Below are 8,869 nucleotides of genomic sequence, written 5' to 3' on the forward strand. Positions count from 1 at the left end.
TGGTCCAACCCCTTACCCCCTGTTTTACAATTGTGTGTATGTGTGTGAGAGAGAAAGAGAGAGAGAGAGAGAGAGAGAGAGAGAGAGAGAGAGAGAGAGAGAGAGAGAGAGAGAGAGAGAGAGAGAGAGAGAGAGAGAGAGAGAGAGGACACAGAAGACTGTCTTGCGTATTGGGATGGGTGGACGTCAAGACCTATCTTCTACGTCAAGGACTGCAATCTCTCAGAACAAGCTAGAAAACTAAAAATACAAGCAAAACATTTTCCCAGAATACTTGTACACTCATCCACAGCATGTCCTCTGTCCATTCATGCTCTGTGCTGCTCTGATGAAGTGATGCTCCAAGACAATTATGCTTTGGGAGCTGTGCATAAAGCGTAACCACTGGCATTGAAATGGATTAAACTTCAATCTGCGCTGTTTTCGATATCTCATTTGCAGTGTTAATTTTTTAATGAATACTGATCAAGCAAAAAACACTATGAATTTGAGGGTAAACAATGGACATGAGGGAGGTTAAACCAAACAGACCCAAAGACTTGTTTTTTATAGAATGAATAGGTCTTAATAGAAATACAGGTAAATTTGAAAATTATTGATCGCAATGTATACAATAATAATTGAAACAGTAGTTCAGATTGTTTGTCCTTCAAAGAATAGATGAGAAATATTTGGGATTATACTGGAATCTCTCTTGTCTTGGCAGATCTGACACAGTTTGAGGCCCTAGAAGAGATAGGCTGTGTGAGATTACTGTTTTTTGTTATTTTTTTTAAGGAGAAAAATGAAAAGGCATAAGCATTTGTTCTTCATTTCTGTATTAGGAAAACAGTTGAGATAGAAATCTCATTCAGGAGTTTTATTTGGGGAAGTTTCTTTTTAATTATGATTGAGTTTTCAGCAATCTTTTTTTTCTTTCTTATAGTTTATAGACAAAAAAGAAAAGAAAAAAAGGACCACTATCACATCTCCCAGAATTGATTGACAGAAAGTGAAGTAAAATGTAATTTACATGTATAAAAGAATCAAAATTGGGCATTTTTACATTCTTTATATTGTCTAATCATAGCCTACTAATATTTATTCTCATTTGAGATTTGAGATTTACAAACAATATACTAAACACAACGTCCCCTGAGCAAGTTAAAAAAAAAACAAAAAAAAAACAATACTTGTTTAAGACATATCCAATAATGGAGTACTGAGGTGAGAAATTCACAGCTCTCTGAATATGACTGTGTGTTTTACAGTAAATGAACTGTAGATAAATGTGCCCGACGGATAGCGAAAGCTCCTTTGCATAGTCTCACAATGAATGGCAGTTTTCAAATAAAACTATTTCATGGTGATACCACAAAATCCCTAAAACAATGCAAGGACTCGAAAGTGTTGAGATTGCTTTTCTAACAGTGAGTCGTGTGTGAATTGAAACCCAGTCTTGTCTAGCAAGTCCAAAACAGCCAAATCAGAACAGGCCAGCACTCTGTCCACAGGTGAAGGGATCAGAAAATTGGCCCTCCCAGCTGTACCCTCCACAGCTGCTTAAGCCAGATCTTACAAAGTGAGTTTAAACAGTCGTGTGTTTGTCCTTGGGCAGGTATATAGAGAACCTCTGATTATGGTGATGGTAAAAACAGCCTCTCGCTGAGATGACCATCTCGTGATGCTAAGAGGGGCTTCTGGCCCAAATGATGTATCATTGTAGCTCTCAGCATGATAGCATGGAGTGGGGAGATCTGATAAGTGTGTTACAGGATGAGTTGCGTTCACTGATCTGGCTTCAGTGTGTCACCATGCTGAGGAAAGGGAGCCAGAGAAAAAACTCATGCTGAGAGAGCAGAAAGCATTTTGCGAGATTTTCTGGGGATCAGCTCTAGGGCGAGTCTACGATGGGCAGAACTGTTGGTTTGGATCTGCACTGGTTGCTGATTATTGTGTTCTGGACTCAGGGCATGATGCATGGAAGATAAAATGTGCATATTAGAGAAGTCCAAGTCCCACTCAATGCAGAGGAAAAACAAAGGAAAGCCTTAAAAAAATCCCTCAGCAGAATATCCAACCTGATTTAAGTGTTTTTTCCCCAGTGATCTGATAATTGATGTCATCACTTGGCATCTTCTATTAATTAGTGCTTGAAAAGTAACATCTAAATTTAAAAAGGTGCCAGAATGGGTAAAAGAGTTGCAAGTCTGTACAACAAAATGTTGGGCTGCAGATATCGATAAACTTATGTCCCATAAATTAAAGAAAAATATTGAATACAGCCATTTTTATGTAATAGTTTGAGTAACTGGGTTGAATGGTTGGAAAGAGTTTAACAAATGTAGTCAACAATCCCATTTTTTCAATTTTTACAAATATTGGTATTTACTTGCCTTTCCAAACGCCAATTCTTGAACGTCACATCACATTTTTGAAATGTTTAATTTTTGCTCTCTAATACGGAAAATAATGTGGTAATATAATTGTGAAAAATCAGAGATTCAGCTAAATAATATGTTTTTGGTAATTAAAAGGAATTATTATCAATATGTTTTACTACAGTTGATATGAGTGGATATGAGTTCAGTAGATTGTCAAAATTGCATTGCATGATTTTATTTGTTTGATACATAGGCCCAAATTACCAGTTTTAATGGAGTACATTTAATGTGTTTAAAACTAGTTACTTTTCATGCCAGGTTAATTTTACTTTTGTAGATAGTAGTTTATTAAATATATCTAATAGGTCTCACATCAAAAAAACATTTGTATTTGTGCCTCTAGGGCTTTAAAAAGTAATGAGACACCAAAGTTCAACATATTCACGGAGCGTTCCACAACGTAAACAGATTCCCCTGTTGATGATGAAAGTGTGCTTTGTTAGATCTGTCAGTTTCATAATGATATAACAAACGTGTGTCTGAAGACTCAGTTAGCCTTTTTGTTGATTCAACACTGGCAGTGTCAGAACAGTGCAATTTCAGAAACCCTCCCAATGGTCCTTGTACAGCTGTATTTTCTTCGTGGCATCATCAGCTTGATTGTAAAGTAAACATTCCCAAGTTGTTTCAACCAAAATCAGTTTCAATTTGATCAGATAAAAATGAATGCAATCAATCAAGGGCCCAAGAAATCCCCAGTATCATTAAAACATGAGAGAGAACAGAGATGCATCATATGCAATCAGTTTGATTAATAGAGCTGCACTGCACTGGTAGAATCCCACAGGATTATTCCTATATGACGTTAACTGATTACTTTATATTTTTTACTTCCAAGAAGAGATAAAGATGTACTAAACTTTTTGGGGGGCTTCAAAGCAGATAAAGGAAAGGTAAACCAGAACAGAACAAGGCTGTACATTTACACAATAACAAACCTAAACAGCTTATGCTCAGAATCATGAACACTGTTATCAAATTAGCTCTTTAAAATGCCTGAAACAGTGAGTGGGATTTAAATGAAATATTTTCTTAACAAGTACTCTGATACCAAAGAATGAACATTCAGTGTTTTTCAGATTTATACGCTTTTGCAGTAATTTATTCCTTTGTTCAGTTCTTTTGTTCTTTTGTTAATTCGTAGAAAATCATTGTAACTGCATGGAATGGAATACTTTACAAATAATAGATACAAATGAATCATCTTACTCATCTTACATCTTAATCATCTTATACTTTTTCTGTCCAATAATTTATAGCAAATGATCCCTGAATACCTTTGAAGGACATGACATTCTTAAAGGGATAGTTCATTAAAAAAGTCAAAATTTACTCACCCTGATGTTGTTCTAATGCCATATGCCTTTCTTTCTTTTATGGACCACAAAAGGAGATTTTTTTCTTGTCATACAGTGTAATGGTAGTGAATAGCGACCAGCATCAAGCTTTTTAAAAAAGATACAAAAGTATCAAAGAATGATCCCATGCAACACATGATATTCCAAGTTTTCTGGGGGTATACGATGTCAAATTTAAAGTATTATTTAACAAAAATCCTGACCTTGACCATTGGTCGTCCTTAGTGCACAGATAACTCTGTTAACACCGCAGTTCACTCCCTCTCGCCCAGAAGGTTTTTTGTTCAAATCTGTCTAATGTCATCAGACAAATCAGACAAACGTAGTTCCGGTCAAGATTACTCAGTGAAGAAAGTACACGGATACTTTTTGGGGGGATTTCTAGGTGTTGTATTTCATGGTGCGTTTTTGTTCATCTTGAGTGAACTGCGTCAAACAAACGTGCACTAGCCGTGCACTGAAGGTCAAGTTTTCAGTTAAATAATACATTAAATATCATATTGTGTACCCCCAGAACACGTTGCATGAGACCAGGGTGAGTAATTTATCACTTAATTTTCATTTTAGGGTGAACTATCCCTTTAAATTCCATGTATAGTATCCATGAATGTGATTGTTTCATATTTAGGTGATGTTATTTGTGGAATCAGACAAGTTTGTCTTTGAATGTCTAGACCAGCTATTTTTAGGATGCATGAATGCAGTGGAACTATTATAGAAAGTTCGAGACAGCTCCAATTTGCCCTTGTCGCTTAGCATAACCTAAGTATAACAACGTCATATCAATTTCTAACGCCAAGGGCGAACTGCAAAAGAGTAAAATGGTTTTGGAGTGGTTGTCAATCAAAGAGTATGAACTTCATGTTGAAACTTAATTGAAAAATGCATCTCATGATATTTATATAGGGTGTCATTGCCAAAGGGCATTAGCAGCATCTTAAAAAAGCCAACAAATTAAAAACATTGTTTAGGTATTCATTGTCGCGTAGTTCCTCAATTAAGAAAAATAGTATCTGTTATGCTTGCCACAGCTCAAACGTATTTGCTATTTAACAAGATGTCAAAAACATGTTTTCCAACATGAGTAAATAGCTTGACTATACTGTCAAACATTAAATCCTCTTTCTCATGGTCATATGATGTCCTTACATATGGGTTTTTGGACACTCTGACCAAGTCAACCGTTGTACATATACACAGGAAAGTGACCATGTTGATGTTTAATGACCATGCTTAGTGCTTTAGAAACTGAGAGACGGTGAGAGCTTGAGATCGGGGCAACAGCATGTGCACTAAAGCCGGCTCCAGACGGAAGGCTAACATTGGTTGTCTTACGCTTTGCCACCAGCAGGCATTAGACAGCTATACTCACTGTGAATCACCACAGCAAACTTCATCTGAATACATTACCAACTGCTTTATCATATCAATGCTCAATAAACAGATGGGGTTACAGTATATTTGGACTCTACATGGCCTAAGGATGATTAATCACACTGACTAAAAAGTGTCCCTATTGTACAGGAGTTTCAATACATACAAACAGGTATTGTTCAAAGACATTTTAAAATCTAAAAGTCCAGCATAAAATAATACAGTATATGAAACTTGTTGGTTTGCATCTGCTTTGGATGATGATTGGATGCCGAACGGTTTGGCATGGCATGATTACAAACCGGTCTCAGTCCAGAATTCTGGTAGAATGCGTGTAGTGACATGGCCAGTCAGGATTGGCCATTTTCTATCCATTAACTATCCAAGTTAACTCCAAAATTAAAAGAAATATCTCTTACTAACATCTCATATGGTCTGTAAACTCTTGCGTAATGCAACGACTAACACATTTGTATTACATTCCAAAGAGGTTCATCAGTCCCACAGTGGAAAATGAAACCATATCGGCTGGGCCGGATCGACGCAAAAATGGAACGGTTAAACCTCTCATTCAATGCAAGTCTATGGGATTTGTTCATCTGTTTTATCACCCACCAGCGAAAATCACGAGTCTATTTCTATTTAATACTTGGGGTTTTAGAGGTTTTGAAAAAATATTGGTGCTTGCTTTAGTAAACTCTACTAATAAAATATATAAAATAAAAGGGAATTTGTCACATTGACAGGTCATTCATTGATTATATTACACAAAATGACATGATCGGTTCCATATACTGAAACTGTCTACTAATGTTGTCGAACTAAATATTTATAATATTACTGCTCACAGTAAGCCTACTCATTTAATTAATCATACAACGTCACAGCAGACTGTTGTCACCAATGATACATCATGGAAGGCAGCTACTCATCAAACAAAATCTCCTTGAAAATGAATCACCATTGTGCGACAAAACCACATATTTATTTAGTCAGAGAGCTTTTCTGCCAAATGAATGTGACTGCCTGTACGATGCTGAACATTCTGCTTGAAGGAGCCAAAACAAATGCTGCCACACATGTGAGGAGAACTTGACGTTTGGTTAGACCACGTTTTCTAGACCAATCGATCTTTAAATCTGTTTGCACACTGTACATTCTTCAGATAAAGCTTTAATTGCATTTGATTTAATTTATTATTTATTTAGTATTCAATTATTATTTCAATTTAATTATTAAATTATTTATTTATTTTTTCAAGACAAATACAAATTGATACAAATCTTCAAGGTCCTTTATGTTCTTTGGTTTCCCAGCATTCTCTGCACATTTAAGTTTTTCAGTGGCTACATGTAACAGAATAATTTGGGTAAATTTAGTTATTATTTTGTTGTGTAGGACATGTATGTGTTATGCAGTTTACAGTGCAGTAAAACATTTGATTTTTATTATTATTGTTAACTTATAAACATTGTAGAATGGTGTAAGTTAACGCATTCATTTGACGGTCAAGCCATGAAAAATCCTTTTCATTATTTCAGTCATTTTAGCTTCTAATTAAATAGTCATTAGGAGTTGCAACTCCTTTATGATTACCCTAAGGAGGAATGACAGACTTTTCGAAAGGGCACATTTTGCTACCTCCAGGCTATATTTAAAGAAAACAGCAATAAGTAAGACAGTAATTTTTTTCTTTCAGTTTAGTTCACAATGTAACAAACTAAAATATATCAGCATGAACCTCATCATTGACAATTTTGATTTGCATTTAATAATGCTGTAACTATAAGAAAACCTTTGCCAAGCTCTGCGATGCTGTAATTATGACAGTAAACGAGCAATTATATTTTTTATGTGTTTCCCCTTAATCCAATGTGAAAGGACGCGGAAACACTGGGGTTTGGAACATTGCGAAGATAAGTAGCTTATCTCTCTTTCTGCAGGTGTTTGAGACTGCGATCCAATCAGGGAATTTCAGAAGGAATTCATTGACTTGTGATCACTTGTAAATCCAGTATGTTTGTGAAAAAACAAAAGGCATTTAATTATTTTTTGGATTCACTAATATGCCAAACTATTGTCATGGTAGTCACTTCAATGTGATAGAATGTAACTCAGTTCATCTGAGAGAGGTATTTGTAAAAAGAATTGGCTGTACATATGCTTATTTTTCTCATGATTATCTAAATAATTCAGTCATTGGGATTCTTGGTATATATATGTGATTACATTCTAAATTGAATAGTATAATGAAAACTGTACAGTATACACTGCATTCTGCCTACTATTTTGTTTATAAATTATCAGATGACCTTGTCGCATTGCATGTTTAATTCAGCTAGTGGTACTAGTTATCATATCAGAAGCAAATATGCTTTTTAGCATTTATACAACTTATGTAAAAATGCCTTAACTCTTGGCAGTCCAATCAAGCAATGAATCAAGAAATGGATTTTGTGTGTGTGTGTGTGTGTGTGTGTGTGTGTGTGTGTGTGTGTGTGTGTGTGTGTGTGTGTGTGTGTGTGTGTGTGTGTGTGTGTGTGTGTGTGTGTGTTTGTGTGTGTGAGTGTGTGTGTGTGTGTGTGTGTGTGTGTGTGTCTGTGTGTGTGTGTGTGTGTGTGTGTGTGGGAATATATTTTAAAATATAAAATGTATATCATTTATTGAAATTAATTTTAATGTATTGTTTTTAAATATTACAAATTTCCATCATATCATAGTATATTTTACCAGTGATTGACTTAAAGCAGGACTCTTTAAAGCATGAAATAGATGTTTCCCCCGTCTTCTGTCTTTGATGTATTTATGGCTTGTCAAAATGTTTCCTGCAGCTCCAGAGTGATTAATTACATACATGTTTGATGTTTTTTACAGTTCACTTGATTGGCTTAAAAAAGAGCAGTATCGGTAAACGAGCACTCATAAACATGCATAATATTTATAGCAGAAATAATAAGAGTAGTGTGCTAGTATGCTATTCCATAAGATTTAAAGATTTTTCTTACATGCATTTTCGTAATGTTCTTGGCTGTTTTCTAAAACCTGTCATTTAAACCCTAATCTTTAGAGAACAAAAGAGCAGGATAAACTGTGATAGATAAACTGTGTGTATTATTTTTATTATAATAAATCATAATCATTATAAGTAGGGAAAAAATTGCATCAGCTTTCCTTTAGCACACTTTTGAGCCACAGAAATTGCAATGTATATGAAAAACTCAAAAAGGGTTTTTTATTTATTTATTCTTTTTTTTAACTGTGAAGGACCAGGAACTGTGTGTGTTTATATGCTGCTAGGCCAACTGTGAAATTTTCTCTGTACATCCTTGATAAGTCCACTTTAAGACCCCTGTCTTTCTCATTTAAGGTGATACAAGGAAATCCTCCACGTCGAATATGAGGTCCTTAGGTCGGTGTTATCTAGCCGGAAAGCCAAGAGCAATTTGGGTTTAATTTCTAAAACAGCAATCTCTGTAAGTGCAACAGAGCGAGGAATTATGGAAGCATGGCTTGTCCGTATGCTTGGTGCGTGGACATTGAAAATTATTAAATAATTAACTACTCAGAGACGATTCTTCAAAAAGAACCAATGAACATTAGAATCCTCAAATGGGACAATAACAATGATAAGAATGTTGGTAATTGCGTTTAGAGAATTTTCTATACGAGTCTATCCGAGGCTTGTCGCAATGAAATTGTGTCATTTGGACAATG

This window comes from Siphateles boraxobius, unplaced genomic scaffold (genome assembly GCF_051911475.1).
Source record: "Siphateles boraxobius isolate OS27281-9 unplaced genomic scaffold, OSU_SipBor_1 22, whole genome shotgun sequence".
Classification (NCBI taxonomy): Eukaryota; Metazoa; Chordata; class Actinopteri; order Cypriniformes; family Leuciscidae; genus Siphateles; species Siphateles boraxobius.